This window comes from Tamandua tetradactyla, chromosome 7 (genome assembly GCF_023851605.1).
Source record: "Tamandua tetradactyla isolate mTamTet1 chromosome 7, mTamTet1.pri, whole genome shotgun sequence".
Lineage (NCBI taxonomy): Eukaryota > Metazoa > Chordata > Mammalia > Pilosa > Myrmecophagidae > Tamandua > Tamandua tetradactyla.
In genome coordinates this window covers 50,644,319-50,663,915 of record NC_135333.1, presented here as the reverse complement: position 1 = coordinate 50,663,915, position 19,597 = coordinate 50,644,319, and the positions used below count along the sequence as shown (strand labels likewise).

At 35.6% G+C, this 19,597-nt stretch overlaps 1 protein-coding gene across 4 annotated transcripts in view; it reads left to right on the top strand.

Annotated features, from left to right (window-relative positions):
- The window catches only part of CDC123 (cell division cycle 123), a 97,767-nt gene that overhangs the window by 45,034 nt on the left and 33,136 nt on the right, over positions 1 to 19,597 (top strand). The gene's annotated exons all lie outside the window — the stretch shown is intronic.

The window sequence follows — 19,597 nt, the reverse complement described above, 5'->3', positions numbered from 1 at the left end:
CTTTCTTTTCCTTTACGGTAAATCTATAAACTTAATATCTCTACATATTAAGGACTTTCTGTATCTCTGCTCATTGAATATTTTAGTAGTTTTTTTCTTATTTTAATACCAATATAGGTTTTTATGAAAAAATAAAATTAGGTTCTCTAGCTAAACTCAAACAGAAAATGTAAAAGCCCTCATGATTTCACCATAATTTGTTATGTATTACTTCAAAAACCTATTACTACATAGGTATAATATAGATAGTTCTGTCTCTAGCTATATACAGATTTTTTTATATAGTTATGTTTCACTTTGCTAGCTGCCAGAATGCGATGTACCAGAAATGGAATGGCTTTTAATGAAGGGAATTTATTAAGTTTCTAGTTTACAGTTCTAAGGCCATGAAAATGTCCCAATTAAAGCAAGTCTATAAAAATGTCCCAATTAAGGCACCAACAAGAGGTTATCTTCACTCAAGAAAAGCTGATGAAGTTCAGGATTTCTCTTTCAACTGGAAAGGCACATGGTGAACATGAGAACATATGCTAACTTTCTCTCCGAGCTTCTTATTTCATGAAGCTCCCCTGGGGACATATTCCTTCTTCATCTCTAGAGGTCTCTGGCCGCATGGCCTCTGTGATTCTCCTGGCTCTCTCACTGCTCTCTCCAAAATGCTTCCTCTTTTAAAAGATTCCAGTAAAATAATCAAGATCCACCTATAATGGGTAGAGTCACATTTCCAGCTAATCAGAAAGTAAATACCCACAGTTGGGCGCATCAAATCTACATGGAGATAATCTAACCAAATATTTCAACCTGCATTATTGAATAGGAGTTAAAAGAAATGGCTGATCCCACAAGATTGGATCAGGATAAAAACATGGCTTTGCTAGGGCACATAATCCTTTTAAACCAGCACAAGTTAATATTGCTCAGTTAGGCTGCTTTTACACTTACACTATATAGTGAATTTTTGCATGTCATTCAATACTTATAGTCATCATTAAAAAAAATTTTGTTTTAATTTATTAAACATAACAACATACGAACCCAAACACTCTTACCATATGAGTCATCATTATTTTTAATTACCTTAACAGTATGCCACTCTATAGCTATAACATAATTGATTTGACCAATCCTCTATTCTTGGTTAGAATAGAGGATTTAGGGTAGTCCCTAACTTTGAATATTATATACAATCTTCAGTGACTATCCTTCAGCTCATCTTTGTGTCTTTCCTTGATTTTATTTATTTATTAGGACAAATTTTTTTGCTATATTTCTTGTCCTTTTGCCAGTTACTCTGGCGAAAGAACTTGACTGCAGCTATCTGTCTTATAGGCAGAGGACACCTATATTTGCTGAGCTCTTTATGCTGTTTTTCTTCTGTCATTAAAGAACATATCATAACCCCTCTTAAACAAATCAGTGATCACAATTCAGTAGCCTTTGAACTGGACTTTAAAAGCATATGATGTAATCTAGAAGCTTAGCAGGAGAACAGGATGAAAATATTGTATGTGCATTCCACTTCTGTCCATTCATCCAGTTTAGTGTGTCCACCAGTTTATCCCATTTCACCCTCAAATCTTTTTTTGAAGTGTGGCCAGGCATAGATAAATTCACTACATGCTAGAATTATGCATCAATTCTTTTTATCTAAGTTCTATGGCTTGGGCTTGTGGTTTAAGTGTTATGTTAATTAAAGAAAATGAAGTAAAGTAACAATAAATGAGTGTAGTTGTATTGTGTTTATTATAAAATAGTTTTATCTCTGTTGGTATTTCTAGTTCATGTTGAGGAAAAAGATGTATATTAACATTTAGTTGTCAACCTTTTATTGTTGTGCTCTCTTATTAGGTGTTTGGTAGCTCTTGTTTTAGTGCTAATGCAGTGGCATTTTTACTCTAGGAGAAGCCATATGATTAGAAGGAGGTCATCGTTATTCTTTTTGTCCCACTGTAGAACTTTTCAAATGCTTTAAATAAAGTGACTTTGAAATATATTATATTAAAAATACTCTGTACCTGTGGTTTGATTTGCTGATGCTGCTGGAATGCAGTATACCAGAAATGGATTATTAGGCTATAAATTTACAGTTCTAGGGCCATGCAAATGTCCAAATTAAGGCACAAACAAAAAAGGCCAATTATGACAGGGGTTTCTTTGTCACATGAGAAGCCACATGGTGATGTCTGCTGGCCTTTTTCTCCCAGCTCCTGATTCCAGTGGCCTCCTCTCTGAGCTTCTGTCTGCCTCCATACATCTCCAATTTCTGTCACTTGGTTTCGTCTCCCTGCTCTCTGTTGGCTCTCTTTTCAGAGCTCTTTTAAGTACTCCAGTAAACTAAGACTCACCTTGAATGGGCGGGGGTCACATCTCCATGGAAATAATGTAATCGAGAGGTCCCACCCACAATGTCTGCACCCACAAGATTGGATTAAAAGAGCATGGCTTTTCTGGGGTACATTAACAGTTTCAAACCAGCACAATCAGTTAATTCATTTGATATGGATTTTTATATACTTTTAGTGTTAGTTGCAGGGAGTGTGAGGATACTTTTTTCTTTCTGAAAATAAGTTTAAATCACTTTTAGTTCCCTGAGGTTGATATATATTTTTAATCATCTTTGGTATCTGTTGCTCCCTCTTAGTCCATGTCTCCCTTTTAGTCTTACGTGGATTTGACCACTGTTTTAGTGGAAGGTAGAAAATCAGTCAATTATTTTGCATTTTGTATTTCTTTACTTTTGTATGGGGAGGAAGTTTAATTGGCTACTAAATTGAATTAGAGGCTTTTGACTAAGTATTGACACGCAGAATACCATCCTTTTCCCTAGTGGAGAGTTGGCAGGAACAAATTCTAAGTCCTGTTAGCTGAGTACTGCTAATGTGTCACCCTTTTCTAGAAATATTTTTTGGTAGTCAGTTGCATAGTAATGGATAAGTCAGTTGAGTTACAATAAGTCTTGTCATGACAGAAAAATTCTTTATTGATAGAATTCATTAAAAATGAACTTTTATCACAAAAGACTTGTCAGGAGTTCTTAGAAGTTGAAATTAAAAGTGAATTCTTTAAACTAGATAAGAATTTATTGATGATTTGATCTAAACCTCTCTTTCTGTAGGGTAAAAAATTGAGACTTTAATCTGGTCAGTAATTTGTTCTAACTACCTCTAGTTAGAAGAACTCAAACCGAAATTTAATTAATTGCAATGCCATTCTAAAAGTTCTTTGTACTTTCACATAGGAAAGTTATAGATTTGTTCTTTTCAAAATGCTTCAAGTTAAAATACATATTATAAAAAAAGTTTATATTGTTTATACTATTTCGGGACTTACATTAAAAAAGGAAACAAAAAGATTACAGTCAGGGTTGCAAATTAACAGAAGTTCAACTAAAAATAGCTTTCAAATATGAGCCTTTAAAAAATATAGTATTTGCAAGGAGTCTGGAAATTGGGTGTTTCTTGGATTAATTCAGTAGCTCATGTAGTCACCAGGGACCCAGACTCTTTCAGGCATTCTTCTCTGCCCTCCCAACTTATTGGTTGGTCTTTGGGGTTTTCACCTGATGGTCACAAGATTGCTGCCAGGGTTCTAGGTATTACATGAAGACTTGACAGTGTCTGAACCAAAAGTAGGAAGTGTGGTGTATTTCCTCCTATTACTCTGTTTATGTGATTGATGAAAGCATTCCCAGAAGCTTCCCAGGAGACTTTCCTGAAGCCTCACTGGTCATGGAAATAATTGCCCAGCCTAATCCAGTAGCTGGAGTGGGACCCTGAAATGCACCTTTCTATCAAGTTCCCAGTGATATGGCATTGCTGGACCATGGCCCACACCTCAAGGCTACTAAGATGAGTCAACACATGCATCCTTGGGATAAGAGAGTGGTCATGACGTAAAAGTGCTTCTAGCACCTGAACAATCGATAGTCTGCTAGCAAGGAAAAGATGGGGATAGCTGGAGGGTAAGCGACCAGCAGTGTCTACTGCAACTGGAATGTGGTTACAGAATATTTAGTATCTTCTTTCCTGTTCCTAAAATGGTTGTTATGGATAAGCTTTACAAAGTATGTGTTGAGAATATGACACATTTAAGGTAATCTGTCTGCAATTAGATTTGCTAACTGAGTTAGTTGTCTGGATATAAACGTGCTCTGTGTTTAGACTCCCTTAGTCACAGGGCTGCTTTCATTAATTATTGTATTAAGTGTCACTTGAGTAGCCAAGCCAAGAAAAGAAAATCTGGAATCCAGTTAGCATTTAGAAGAAATACATAATGGTTTCAAAACAGCACAATCTATTAATTCATCTGATATTGATTTTTATGTACTTTTAGTATGAGCTGCGGTGGGAGTGTGAGCATACCTTTTCCTTTCTGAAAATAAGTTTAAATCATTCTTAGTTCCCTGAGGTTGATACATATTTTTTTATCATCTTGGTACCTGCATTTTCTTGCCCAATATATTTCTTAAGCCTGCACAGCTCATGCCAGTACATGCACCTGTATCCTTTATCATCCTTTTCCTGTAACATAACATAAGGCGTATTCCACCTTATAATCCTCCCCTATTTCTACAAGCTCAGACATAGATCAATGAATGTGTTAAATTTGTTCTCTTTCAGTGTGCGAATTATTTGGAAGAGCATGGTAAAAACTGTATTGATCAAATTTAATTTCAAAGTTCAGAGAAAAAATTATGTCAGTCTTCAGATGTGATACGATGGACATGCCTATTTATATTGAGGCTGTAGTTATTGTGATACCATTTACTGAAAGGAAACTCAACCTTGTATAAGTTGAGGTTTAATTTGGAAAGTAGTTTGGATAGAAAGAAAGAAAGAAAGAAAGAAAAAAAAGGTGCCAGTCCTTAATTGATAGCTAAGCAAAGCTCTTCCAGTTTTTAGCTAGAGCCCTTGTCTTTTCCTTTTTATATTGAGAACAAAAAACATTGCTCTCCAAAATTCCAATCAACTGGCTAATTTAAAAGCATATTAAAAATACACTGGCATAATTTCATAGTAGCTTCTATCAGATTAGATCTTTGGTTCTTTTTATTGCAAATTAAAAACTTTATTATATCTAAAAATTCTTTTAGTTTATATTCACATTGAAGATTATGTAAAATCCATATTCTAATATCTAATAACATTTTTGTTCATTTTGGAATATTAATGGCTAGCAAGAGGAGCTGTATGTAATTATTCTGCCAAGAATTGCGAGCTTACAGTTTTAAACATAGGAGCCTCCTTCCAAACTAGACTGTAAACTGATAACTTTGGTTTAATAGTACTTTCTCTTGGTACCTTGTTGAAAATTTCAAAGAAATCTTCCAAATAAGTATAAAGTAACTAGTCCAGGAAAAGATTTTAAAAGAGAGAGTGTTGTGTATGTGTGTTTGTTATGTCTCCTTACGTATATGGAGACATTATATATATACACACACAAACAGAGGCAGATATATGATATATACATAATAGGAAAGTTTGTTTTGGATTTTTTTTTTTTGTTTTAGGTGCAAAGGCCGCGAGTCAAACTGGGTCTCCCACATGGCAGACAAGATTTCTACCACTGAACTATCCACGCACCCGTGTGTGTGTGTTTTAAACAGTGTGCTTACAGATAAAATAGCTATTAAAAGTTATTTACAGTAGGATTGACACCTCTTCTCAACATGAAAACATAAGAATGGGCATTGCCTGATGTTCGCTGTAGATTGGGAGAAGGATCAAAGGAGAAGGAGGATTTATAACAGAGAAAATAGGATTTAACAAATGAGCATGACTGCTGAATCACTATATTAATCTTTCTTCTAGTCTCCAATGTTTTGGAGCAGCTAGACTCTGAATCTATAATTACCTGTTGAAGTGTACTTTGAAAATTATTGCCTTTTCTTTTTTAAAACAGTTACTTGTAGCTAGATTGACAAAGGTTAAGAAAGATCTTCAAATTAAATTTAAAATGTTATGATTTTTATTGCTAAAGAACTATGAGACATTGCCCATCATATTTTAGCCAAATGAAAGGCTAAGGTAACTTGAAAAATCTTTTGTTACAAATGTCTAGAAATGCTGGGTAGTATATAAAATATAACACAAAATTTACTGAATATGTCAGAGACAAAAGGAAATCTCAGGTACAAGAAATGTAAAGGGAATGGCAAACCAGAGAGTTAGGGATATAAGCTTCAGGGGCAATTATCAGTCCTGAAACAGAGGCATAGGTTTTTCTTGTTTTTGTTTTTTAACTTTTTTAATTTAATTTTGAAATATGACATAAACAGAAAAAGCAATAAATTTCCAAGTACATTTTAAGACGTAGTTATACAACAGATTTAGTAGCTATAGAACAGATTTTAAAGTTCATTATGGGTTACAGCTCCATGATATTTCGTTTTTTCTTCCAGCTGCTCCAAGACACTGGAGACCACAAAATACCAATATAATGATTCAGCAGTCATACTCATTTGTTAAATCCTGTCTTCTCTGTTATACTCCTCTCTCTCTTTAACATATATACATAAAAGCAATAAATTTCAAAGTATATCACAACAATTAGTTGTAGAACATATTTCAGAGTTTGATATAGGTTACAGTTCTACAACTTTAGGTTTTTATTTCTAGCTGCTTTCAGGTATAGTAAGCTAAAAGAAATATCAGTATGGTGATTCAGCACTCATACTCATTTGTTAAACCCAACCTGTGTATAATTCCACCATCACCTTTGATCTTTCTCCCACTCTTTAAGGGTATTTGAACTGTGGTCATTCTAACTTTTTCATGTTGGAAGGGGCTGTTGATAATTTGGGATAAGGGGATGAAACTAGTTGATATTCTGGAAGGGTTGGCCCCTCTGCATTTTAGGACTTATCTGTTCCAGTGACCCATCTGGAGTTTGTAGGTTTCTGTAAAGTTACCCTAGTGCATAGAGCCTTTGTAGAATCTTATATAATGCCCTAGGTATTCTTTAGGATTGGCAGGAATGGTTTTGACTGAGGTTTGGCAAGTTACGATGGGAGCAGTGTCTTACTGAAGCATGCGTAAGAGTGACCTCTAGTGTAGCCTCTTGACTGTTTGAACTTTCTCAGCCACTGATACCATATTTGTTAAACTTATTTTCTTCATTTTGGTCAGGATGACATTGTTGATCCCACTATTCCAGGGCCACATTTATCCCTGGGGGTCATCTCCCACACAACCAGGAAGACTGTCATCCCTGAATGTCCTACATGGAAGGACAGTGGTTTCATTTGCAGAGTTGGGCTTAGAGAGAGTGAAGCCACATCTGAGCAACAAAAGAGGTCCTCCAGATGTGACACTTAGGCATACCTATACATAGGCTAAGCTTCTCTGCTACATACATGAACTTCACAGGAGGAAGCCTCAAGATCAAGGGCTTGGCCTATTGATTTGGGTGTCTCTAATGTTTGGCACAGTATCTGGGATTTTCCCAGTGGTAAAATTTAATCGTTTCATAATTTTTCTCCCATCTCTCAAGAGACTTTGCCAATACTTTTTGATTATCTGCTTAATGTACTCTGGGATGTATCCAGGCATTACATTAAACTATACAGGATTAAAGGTCCTCATTCTTATTTTGGGCTCCCTGTGTTTGGATTGCTTAAATGATCTATCCAGACAAGTTGAGTTAGATTATGTGCTACAGAAAATTTAGGTTCTGGACATAATAAAACTTTCTTCCTTTGGTCTCAAAGAGTAGGTGAAGTTTTAAAAGACAGACAATGTCTTCTTTACCCCTGTATTCTGAGTTACCTTAATCCCAACCCCACTGGCGTCATTCTTATCTCAGGTTATACATATATCAAACAGCCCCTCAAAATCCAGAAATAACAATTGCCATTCTGGCAATTTATGCCCCAATTTTCTTATAAGTGTTTTCTAAATGAGATTGTAGACTATTTGCTCTTTTGTTTCTGGTTTATTTTGTGTTACCAAATGTCCGACAGGTTTATTCACATTGCTGTCTGCCTCACAACTTCATTCCTTTTTGTAGTAGCACCATCTTCCATCATATGTTTATGTCATCATTCACCAATCTACTTCTCAGTCAGTTCATTTTTCAGCCATCTCTATCAGCTGGGCCTCATGTATAAGGCAATAGGATTTAATACCTGCATAGGCATGGGAGCCAAAGCCTTAAACCAGGAAGTGATGAAGTAGATCAAGACTCTTTGCACCCTGAAGAAAAGATTAACAGAGGAACTCATCTATCGGCAGAAACAAGGAAAATGACTGACTCTGTATGGGCTGTGGGTTTAAAAATAAGTTTAAAATGCAGGCCTGTGTCATGCAACAAAATTGAAGTATAAAATTTAAAGCACGTGCATAGTTTGGGAACTCTCAAGCTACTAAATTAACATAAAAATTTATTAGTCTTGGGCTGGTTTTACCTTTGGGATACCTGGGACCTGCAAATGCAGAGTACCCTGGAAGGACAGTTCCACATCCCAGGCCTCATGGGATACCCAAAGTAAGACAAACACCAAGAAAGGTGAATTCTCACTAGAAATCTCAAACCATGCAAGGAAACAGTCCATTGTAACTGAAAATCAGAGGGTATTAGTTTGACTTCAGAAGAAAAGTCTAAAAGGTAATATAAAGTAAATGTGCAAATGATCAAAGTTTTAAAAAAGAAAAACATTTAGAACAAGTTACTATGAAAAAAGAAGGAACCCAAACTAGAAATGAAAAAATACCTAAAATTAAAGACTCAGTTGCCTTGTTAAATAGCAAATAAGCCATAGTTGAAGATGATAATTAGTTACCTAAATGTAAGAATTAGTTATCTAAATAGAAAAGAATTACCCAAAATGTGGTATAGAATTTTTAACATATGTGTAGAATATTTAACATATATCATCAGAATTACTGCTCCATCTAGTTATGCCCCTGCCTGGAAATGCCTGAGTTGTCACAGGTGATGATGGATATTGAGTTTATGTCTGTATTGTTTCTCAGTTAATATAAAGAGCTTATAAATCTAGGATTTAAGCTTGTTTTTGGTTAGAACTTGTACTCTCTAACAATTACCCAAATTCCAAGATGATCACAAACCAATTAATATTCTTTCATAATTTCAAACTAATTTTCAAAGTGTTATTTAAACTGAGTTAAAATAGAGAAAGTGCTAGTTAAATATTGCTATATATTATTTTTTGCTTTTCATAAATTTATAATGTATTATAACTTTATATTATGTTGATTTGGGATTGGAAAATTTATACTAACTCATGATTTTTTGCTCACATGTTCACAGAAATAAAATAAGACATTGTTAAAGTAGATTTATCAGTTCATTATTCTTTCTCAAGAGTTAGTTCTTTTCCTTTTCTATACCTCAAGAGCTAGTTTTATGAAGGAGGTGATCAGTGATTTTCATTACTCTTGCCTTTCTGAGGTACTGCTTTCTTTCACAATTGTAAAAGTGACTTTTTTTGGTAATGATAGAATCAGTTTAATTGTTTTCCCATTTCAGATACCGATTTTTTTGGATCAACTATGCTTCTATTCAGTCAATGAAGAAAATATTACAAATTTTTTATTTTAAACATAGGATTGAAGAAGGTATTTCATTGTTTCTGTTAGTATTTTCATATTTTCTTCTAGTATTGTCAATACTAGTATTCATAATGGGATAAAGTTGGTTTAAGGATTTTTTTTTATCCTTTTTTCTTGCTTAAACTGGAATTTTAGGATTGTTAGTTTAATTTATAATAAGGATTGCAAATATTCAAGGGTTGTTAGTGCTCTTACTCATTTTTGTTTTTAAACCTACATCCTCAAGAATGTAAATGGAATCTACATATTCATAGATAACATTGCTTGTAGTATTTCAACTGAACGTCTGAAAACGTTATTGTTCACTTTTATTTCCATTCTTAACTAGATGGTTGGGTACTTTCCTCTCTCTTTAGGAAGGGTAGTTTGCCATCTGGGTAATCATAAGAAAGCCTCGTAAAATCATCTCACATGCCAAATGTTTTCTCACTTTTACCTTCTGAAACAGTCAAGGTTTTAAAATAATATTAAATGATAAACCAGTCAGTATCTTAAAATATTCTTATGGGATGGGAGAATGCAAATATCTGTTAAAATGTAGCAATATAAGGATAAACCAAGGGTTGAAATCAATATATATAGGGATGTAGGAGCATTAAAAAATTAGTGAAGACCTGTGTTTTGGAATTGTCCCTTTTAGTTTTTGATGCTCTTTGTTTTGTTTTCTTCAGGAGAAATTGTGGGTTTACAGAACAATCATGTGAAATATACAGAATTCCCATATGCCACCCTATTATTAACACCTTGCATTGGTGTGAAACATTTGTTAAAATTGATGAAAGCACATTTTTATAATTGTACTATTAATTGTAGTCCATTGTTTAACTTAGGGGTCACTGTTTGTGTTATACAGTTTTGTGACTCCTTGACTATTTTAAAAATATACAGTATAGAACCTTTATCTAGCTTATTCTTTATAGAGTAAGTTTAGTGGGAATCTGTTCTTTCTATATAAGGCACCCAAATGATTAAAATCACATTTCAAAAATTAAAATGGAATAGTTCTTATGCAACATCAACAGTTAAGATTACATTGTGTTATTATTTTGTTTCTTCTAATTTCTCCTTCATTATGTCTACTTCCATCTCTGATGCATCTCTTAGATATATTTATTTACTTTGAGAAAAGATTGGCAATTTAGTTCAGGTTTTATCATGATAATGTAGTATATGTTGGTTGTGCTAAAATGTTAACTTTTTAAGTAAATTTGAATTGTCTTCTTAAAAAATCAGTCTGTGCAAAAAAAAAAAGACAATGTATGTACATTTTGGACTTTTTATACATATATATTTTTTCAATACAATTTTATTGAGATATATTCACATACCATATAATCAACAAAGACAATCAGTGGTAGTGGTTCATTGTAGCATCATATAGTTATGCATTCATCACCACAATCAATTTTTGAACATTTTCATTATTTCAAAAAAAATTAAAAAATAAAAAAGAATGCTCAAAACATCCGATACCCTCATCCTCCGGTATTATTTATCAATTTATTGCCTTTATTTTCCTACTCTTCTTCCCATACTGTGTAAAAGGCATTGTCAGTCACAAAGTTTTCACAATTACATGGTCACACCGTAACAGCTATATAGTTATATGATGATCTTCAGGAGTCAAGGCTACTGGAATACAGTTCAGTGGTGTTCTAGTTTGCTAGCTGCCAGAATGCAATATACCAGAAATGGAATGGCTTTTCAAAAGGGGAATTTAATAAGTTGCTCGTTTACAGTTCTAAGGCTGAGAAAATGTCCCAATTAAAACAAGTCTATAGAAATGTCTAATCAAAGGCATCCAGGGAAAGATACCTTGGTTCAAGAAGGCCAATGAAGTTCAGGGTTTCTCTCTCAAGTGAGAAGGCACATGGCGAACACAGTCAGGGCTTCTCTCTTGGCTGGACAGGCACATGGCGAATATGGTGTCATCTGCTAGCTTGGTCTCCTGGCTTCTTGTTTCATGAAGCTCCCCGGGAGGCGTTTTTCTTCTTCATCTCCAAAGGTCGCTGGCTGGTGGACTCTCTGCTTCATGGTGCTGCAGCATTCTCTGCTCTCTCTGAGTCTCTCTGAATCTCCAAAATGTTTCCTCTTTTATAGGACTTCAGAAACTAATCAAGACCCACTCAAATGGGTGGAGACATGTCATCCCCTAATCCAGTTTAACAACCATTCTTAACTAAATCACATCAACCAGGGAGATGATCTCATTACAGTTTCAAATATACAGTATTGAATAGGGATTATTTTACCTTTAAGAAATGAGATTTATATTAAAACATGGCTTTTCTTAGGGGGCATACTTCCTTTCAAACCAGCACAAGCGGTTTCAGGTATTTCTTTCTAGCTGTTCTAATACACTAAAAACTAAATAGGGATGATTTCCACAATACAAAAGAATAATCTCCGGAATGACCTCTTAACTCTGTTTGAAACCTCTGAGCCACTATAACTTTATTATGTTTCATTTTTCTTCCCTTTTTTGGTCAAAAAAGCTTTCTCAATCCCATTGTGCCAGGACCAGGCTCATCCTCAGGAGTCACGTCCCATGTTGTCAGGAAGATGTATACCCCCGGGAGTCATGTTCCATGTGAGGGGGATGTTTGGGAGTTACCTGCAGAAGTGGCTTAGAGAGAGAGAGGCCACATTTGAGCAACAAAATAGGTTCTTTGGGGGTGACTCTTAGGCGTAATTATAAGTGGTCTTAGCTTCTTTTTGGGAATAGGTTTGATAAGGACAAGCCCCAAGATCAAGGGCTTGGCATACTAAATTGGTCATCCCCAGTGCTTGAGAGAATATCAGAACTTTCCCAGGAGGGGAAGTTTAATAGTTTTGCCTTTTTTCCCCAGTCCCTCAAGGTATTTTGCAAATACATTTTTATTTTCTGTCCAAAATACTCTGGAATGTATCTGGTATTACATTAACCTGTAAGAATAAGATTTCGTTGCATATTCTAGGTTCCACGTAATTAAGTTGTTTTAAATAAGCTGAATAGATAAGTTAAATTAGATAATGTGCTACAGAAAATTTAAAATTTGGACCTAATAAACATCTCTTCTTTTGGACTCCCACAGAGATTGAAATTCTAAATCACAGTTAATATCATCCTTTACCTGTATTCTGATTTACCTTAGTCCTAACCAAATCACCTTCTCTGATCTCTTTTTCAGCATTTTTAATAGTTGCATTATGGGTAATGCTGACTTTCATGCCTGCAGAACTCTAGCTCTGAGTCTCAGGTATCACACAGATTCTTGAAGTTCCAGGGAACAACTAGATTATACCCAAAGAGTTTTGGAGCTCAGAATTTAGAAATAACAGTTATAACTTAGAAACAGATGCGATTGCTATAAGAGTTTACAATCTAGGTACCTTTACAATGAGGCTTCCCTTGATAATAGCCTATACTCTTCAAATTCGTTTCTCAGAGTTTGCTCATCATAGTTAGCCCATATTAGTGAGACATAATAATATCTGTCTTTTCGTTTCTGGCATATTTCACTCAACATACTGTCCTCAAGGCTTATTCACCTAGTTGCATGTCTCACAACTTCATTCCTTCCTGCAGCCAGTCAGTATTCCATCATATGTATACACCAACATTCACCCTTCCGTTGATCAGCTGATATATCCTTAGGCCACCTCTATGCATTGCAAATCATGACTACTGCTGCCAAATGTCCATTCATTTCCCTGCTTTAATTCTTCCAAGTGTATACCTAATGATGGTGTTGCAGGATCATATGGCAACCTTATATTTAGCCTCTGGTAGAACTGCCACATTGCCCTCCAGTGGGGCTGCATCATTCTGCTTTCCTGCCAGTAGTGAATAGGTATATCTCTCAGCATTTTCTCCAGAACTTGTATCTTTCTGTTTATTTTTTTTAAAGTTTTATTCATACCCCATACAATCCATTGTACGTAAACAGTGGTTCCCAGTATAATCAATTAGGCATTCATCACCACATTCTATATGAGGATATTTCCATTTCTTCAGTAACAAAGAGGAAAAAAAGAAGAAGATGAAGAATAAAAAAAAATAAAAAGGACAAACACCACCACCACCAAGAATCCCATACCTCTCCCTTATATCCCCCTCTTACTGACTCTTGGCTTTGATATATTGCCTTTATTACGTTTCTTGGAAGCATATTAAAATGTTACTGTTAACTGTAGACGCTGGTTTGCATTGATTGAATATTTCCCATATACCATCCCATTTTCAACACCTTGGAATGTTACATTCATCTGTTCTCCCTCATGTGAAAACATTTTTTTTTTTTTTAAATCGAACCCGGGTCCTCTGCCATGGCAGGCGAGCATTCTTGCCTGCTGAGCCACCATGGCCCGCCCTGAAAACATTCTTATATTTGCACCGTCATTGTGCACTACAGGTTTCACTAAGTTATACAGTCTCAGTCTTTATCTTCTGTCTTTCCTTCTGGTGTGACACATGCTCCTAGCCTTCCTCTTTAACCCATACTCACTCTCAGTAACATATTTTTGTGTTTGGATCAAAAGTGAGACTTTTGTAAGCAGCATATATATGGTTCCTGTTTTTTAGTCCATTCTTCTCGTCTGTGTCTTTTGACTAGGGAGTTTAATCCATTAACATTTAAGCCATTAACATGAAATGTTAATCCTTTAACTTTTTTTTTTTTTTTTGGTACGCATTTCATTCTTTTTCTGCACGACTGTCCCGTTATTGCAGCACCATTTGTTGAATTATTTTTTTCTTGGCTAGGGAAGTACGCGGGCCAGGACTCAAACCCTGGTCTCCCACATGCTAGCCAAGAATCTTACCCGTGAACTATCCTTGCACCCCCAATCCATTAACATTTAAAGGCAGTACTTCTACCATATTGTCTTTTGAATTTTATATGTCATATCTTATTTTGTCTTTCTTTTTTTACCCTTATTGATAGTCTTCATTTCTACACTCTTTTCCAAACCTGTCACTCCTGTCTTTTCTTATCTGCCTGTAGTGCTCCCTATAGTATTTCTTGTAGAGCAGGTTCACAAACTCTTGTTCACAAACTCTCTCAGTTGTCTGTCTTAAAATGTTTTGAACTTTGCTTTCATTTTTGAAGAACAGTTTTGCCAGATGCAACCTTCTTGGTTGGCAGTTTCTCTCTTTCAGTATCTTAAATACGTCATACCATTGCCTTCTTGTCTCCTATGGTTTCTGCTGAGAAATCCACACATAGTCATAGTGAACTTCCCTTGTATATGATGGATTGCTTTTCTCTTGCTGCTTTCAGAATTCTCTTTTTGTCTTTGACATTTGACAATCTGATTAGTAAGTGTCATGGAATAGCTCTATTCAAATCTGTTCTGTTTGGGCTGCATTGTGCTTCTTGAATCTGTAATTTTATGTCTTTCTTAAGAAATGGGAAATTTTTAGTGATTATTTCCCCCGTTATTCTTCTTTTCCCTTTTCTTCTTCTGGGACACCCATAGCACGTATATTCATGTGCTTCATATTGTCATTCAATTCCCTGAGACCCTGCTCAGATTTTTCTGTTTGTTTCCCTGTCTGTTATTTTGTGTTTAGGATTTCAGATGTCCTGTCTTCTAGTTCCCTAATTCTTTCTTCTTCAGATCTTTGTGGGTCTCCATTGTGTTTTTCATTTCTTCTCTTGTGCCTTTCATTCTCATAAGGAATCCATTTGTTTTTTCAAACTTTTGAGTTCTTTATGGCCCCCCAATGTCTTCTTCTAATTCCTTCATCTCTTTTGCAGTTTCTTCCCTCAGTTTGTTGATTTGATTTTTATTTGGTTTAGCATGTTTGTTTGGACCTCTTTATTTAGTTGTTTCAACTCCTGTACCTCAGTTGAAGTGTTAGTTTCTTCCTTTGACTGGGCCATGTGTTTTTGTTTCATAGTATGGCCCATGATTTTTTGCTAGTGTCTTGGCATCTGATTTCCTTGCTTTGATTATTCTGGAGGTCGTTTTCACTCTTTTACCTAGGGTTTTCTTGTTGGTTGGCTTTGTTCTCTATCTGTTCTTTGGCATTCAGTTCAACTTATTCTAGATCTTTAGCATGGTTTCTATTTAACTGATCAGAATTTTTCAGTTCTTTTTATTCTGATTCTTGCCCTGCATATATGGAACCCTTTTTTTTTTTTTTGAGAGGGTCTTCCCTGATATGATTGACACCAATAAAATTTTCCCAGACAAGACATGTCCAAGTTTCAGGAGGAGGGTGTAATCAATATCAAGTTTCTCTGATAGTGAGACTCAGGAGGTTGTTTGACTTTCCTGTGAAGCCTCTTGACTCTGTGTTTTTCCTGTCCTGCCCAACAGATAGCACTTGTTAGCCTGCAACTACCCTCTGGTGTAAAGTGGTACAGTGCTTTTAATTCTCTGCATACCCTGTAGCTGCCAGGGGCCTGGTTGAGACAGAGCCTGAGTTAAAAGGTAAGCTTAAGCTGTCCCTGTTTTCCAGCCCTTGGGGTCTGAATTCTATGAATGAGGGCTGCCAGTTGACCTGGGTCCTATCCCCCCATTTTCTTGGGGAAGATACGTCCTTTAGGGAATTATCTTTTTCACTTGACTAGTTACTTTGTTGCTCAGACATTCCTTAACTTTACCCTTGCCTGGGTCAGTGCCGACAACTGAAAAATGCACAAGGCTTTCTCTAATGAGCTACTTAGAATAGTTTTTTTTAAGTCCCTTTTCAGAGTCAGTTTCCAGCCCCTATGGTTCACCAGTCAAGAGCTGGAGTTGGTACTCTCCTCTGTGTTCTCCATTTCTTGGCCACAGCCCTTTTCCAGTATTCTGAGCTCAGCTGACTCCAAAAGCCTCCTTTTTTTTTTTTTCCCATCAGACCCACCTCCTCTCTGCTGAGAGAGATTCTTGCCTGCTCTGGATTTATCTGTGCTCATAGCTAGTATTTAGCAGTCCAAATTTGTTAGTTAAAGCTATAGTTGGAGCTTGCTTGAGCCACCTTCCCTTGTTGCTCGTAGATCCTTCTTCTTTTTCCCATGGGAAGTATCGCCAATGTAGTGTGCTGTACCAGTAGGGAAGGGGTACCAGCCTTTGCAGTTTGGAGGCTTTACTTAATAGTTCTATACTGTGATCTCATCCCTTCCACCAGTTCCAGACTGGGGTACGATATGTGTCTAGTCACAGATGTACCCCCAGATAGTTGTTGTAGATAGTTCCTGGCTGTTTACTAGCTGCTCTAGAGGACTAACTAAATTCCACTCCTCCCTTTGCCCCCATCTTGCCCTGTCTCCAGCACTTTTTTATATTTTTAATTTCTCACAATTAAAAGACCAAATAAGGGTAAAATATATGCAACATAATAAATGTGTTATGAAATGCTGATAAGCAACAGAAGAAATTAACAGTCACTGATGGGACTAAGCCATCGTTAACATTGTGATGCTTATTGTGTTGTGTTTTCCCTTGTGTGCATAGAGGTTTTACTGTAGATAGTTTTGTGGCCTTTTCCATTCTCTAAAAGTATATTGTGGGCCATGGTGGCTTGGCAGGCAGAGTTCTCATCTGCCATACCGGAGACCAGGTTTGAAACCTGATGCCTGCCCATGCAAAAAAAAAAAAAGAAAGTATGTTGTATTGTTAACAGCATGTTACTAGCAGAAAGACAGACATATTAATCATTGGAATGGAATTGAGAGTTCAGAAATAGACCCTCAGATATATGGTCATTTCATTTTTTAAAAAATATTTTTACTGAACATCTTTACACATATAGTGTCCATACATGGTGTACCATCAGTGGCTTATAATATCATCACATGGTTGTGTATTCATTACCATGATCATTTTTTGAAAGGTTATTTTTAGTTCATAATAGTGAGACAATACAGTATCTTTTTGAAAAGAAAGCTCTTTTTGAAAGGAAAGCATCTTTTCTTGTGCCTTTTATCCATTTGTATTTCCTCTTCTGAGAAGGGTCTGTTCATTCTTTTTGCCCATTTTTTAATTGGGTTGTTTGTCTTCTTGTTGATATGTGATTTCCAAATATTGGTTTCCAAATATTGTCTCCCTTTGCATAGGCTGCCATTTTCCTTTCCTGACAAAGTTCTTTGATGCACAAAAGTTTAATTTTGAGGCGTTCCCATTTATCTATTTCTTTTTTTAAAGCTCATGTTGAGTGTAGGTCTAGGAAACCATTTCCTTTTACAGTAATTATAAGATATTTTCCTTTAGTTTCTTCTAAATGTTTTATGTTCTTAGCTCTAATGTTTAGGTTTTCTTTATCCATTTTGAGTTAATTTTTGTATAGGATGTGAGATATAGATTCTCTTTCATTAATTTGCATATGGATATCCAGTTCTCCAAACACTGTTTATTGATGAGACTGCTCTGTCCTAGGTGGGTTGGCTTGTCAGCCATATTGAACATCTATTATCCATAGATGAGAAAGTCTATTTCTGAACACTGAACTTGATTCCATTGATCATTATCTCTCTTTAAGCCAGTGCCTTACTGTTTTGATCACTATAGCTTTATAATATGCTTTAAAGTCAGGTATTGTGATACCTCCCACTTCATATTTCTTTCTCAAGATATTTTTAACTATTTAGGGCACCTTTCCCTTCCAAATAAATTTGGTGATTGGTTTTTCTATTTTTGCAAAGTAAGTTGTTGGGATTTTAATTGGTATTGCATTGAATCTATAAATTAATTTGGATAAAACTGACACTTAAACTATACTTAGTCTTCCAGTCTGTGAACACAGTGTGCCCTTCCATTTATTTAGGTCTTCCATGATTTCTTTTAGTAATTTCTTGTAGTTTCCTGTACATAGATCTTTTATATCTTTAGTTAAATTTATTCCTAAATATTTGAGTCTTTTGGTTGCTATTGTAAATTGAATTTTTTTCTTAATTTCTTCCTCAAAATTGCTCATCACTAACGTATACAAACACTACTGATTTGGGGGTGTTGATCTTGTACCCTGCTACTTTGCTGTACTCATTTATTAGCTCTAGAGGCTTTGCTGTAGATTTTTCGGGGTTTTCAACATATAGTAAGTATCATGTCATCTGCAAACAGTGAGTGTTTTACTTCTTCCTTTCCAGTCTGGATGCCTTTTATTTCTTTTTCTCGTCTGATCGTTCTGGCTAGAACTTCCAGCACAATGTTGAATAACAGTGGTGACTGGGCATCCTTGTCTTGTTCCTGATTTTAGAGGGAAAGCTTTCAGTCTTTCCCCATTGAGGATGATGTTAGCTGTGGGGTTTTCATATATTCCCTTTATTGTGTTGAGGAAGTTCCCTTCTATTCCTATCCTTTGAAGTTTTTTAATCTCCCACTCATTTCTGAAGTTTTGCTGGGTATAGAATTCTTGGTTGATAGTTTTTCTCTTTTAGAATCTTAAATATATAATACCACTGCCTTTTCGCCTCCATAGTTTCTGTTGAAAAATCCACACATTATTGGGCTTCCCTTATATGTGATGGATTGCTTTTCTCTTTTTGCTTTCAAAATTCTCTCTCTGTCATTGACATATGACAATCTGATTAGTAAGTATATTGGAGTAGGTCTGTTTGGATCTGTTCTGGTTTGAGTACTCTGCACTTCTTGGGTCTGTAATTTTATGTTTTTCATAAGACATGGGAAATTTCAGTGATTATTTCCTCCATTAGTCTTTGTCCTTTTCCCTGCTCTTCTCCTCCTGGTACACTCATTGTCATCCAATTCCCTGAGATCCTGGTCATATTTTTCTATTCTTTTCCCTTTCTTTTGTTATCAGATTTCAGATGTCCCGTCCTCCTCTAGTTCACTAATCCTTTCTTCTGCCTCTTCATATCTATTATTGTAGGTTTCCATTGGTTTTTTTTTCATCTCTTCTATTGTGCCTTTCATTCCCGTAATTTTTTTTTTAAACCTTTGAGTTCTTTTTCATCCCCCAATGTCTTCTTTAGGTCCTCCCTCAACTCAGTTTGTTTTTTGATGAGATTTTCCATGTCTGTTCTAACATCCTGAATTAGTTGTTTCAACTCTTGTATTTAATTTGATGTGTTGATTTGTTCCTTTGGGCCATATCT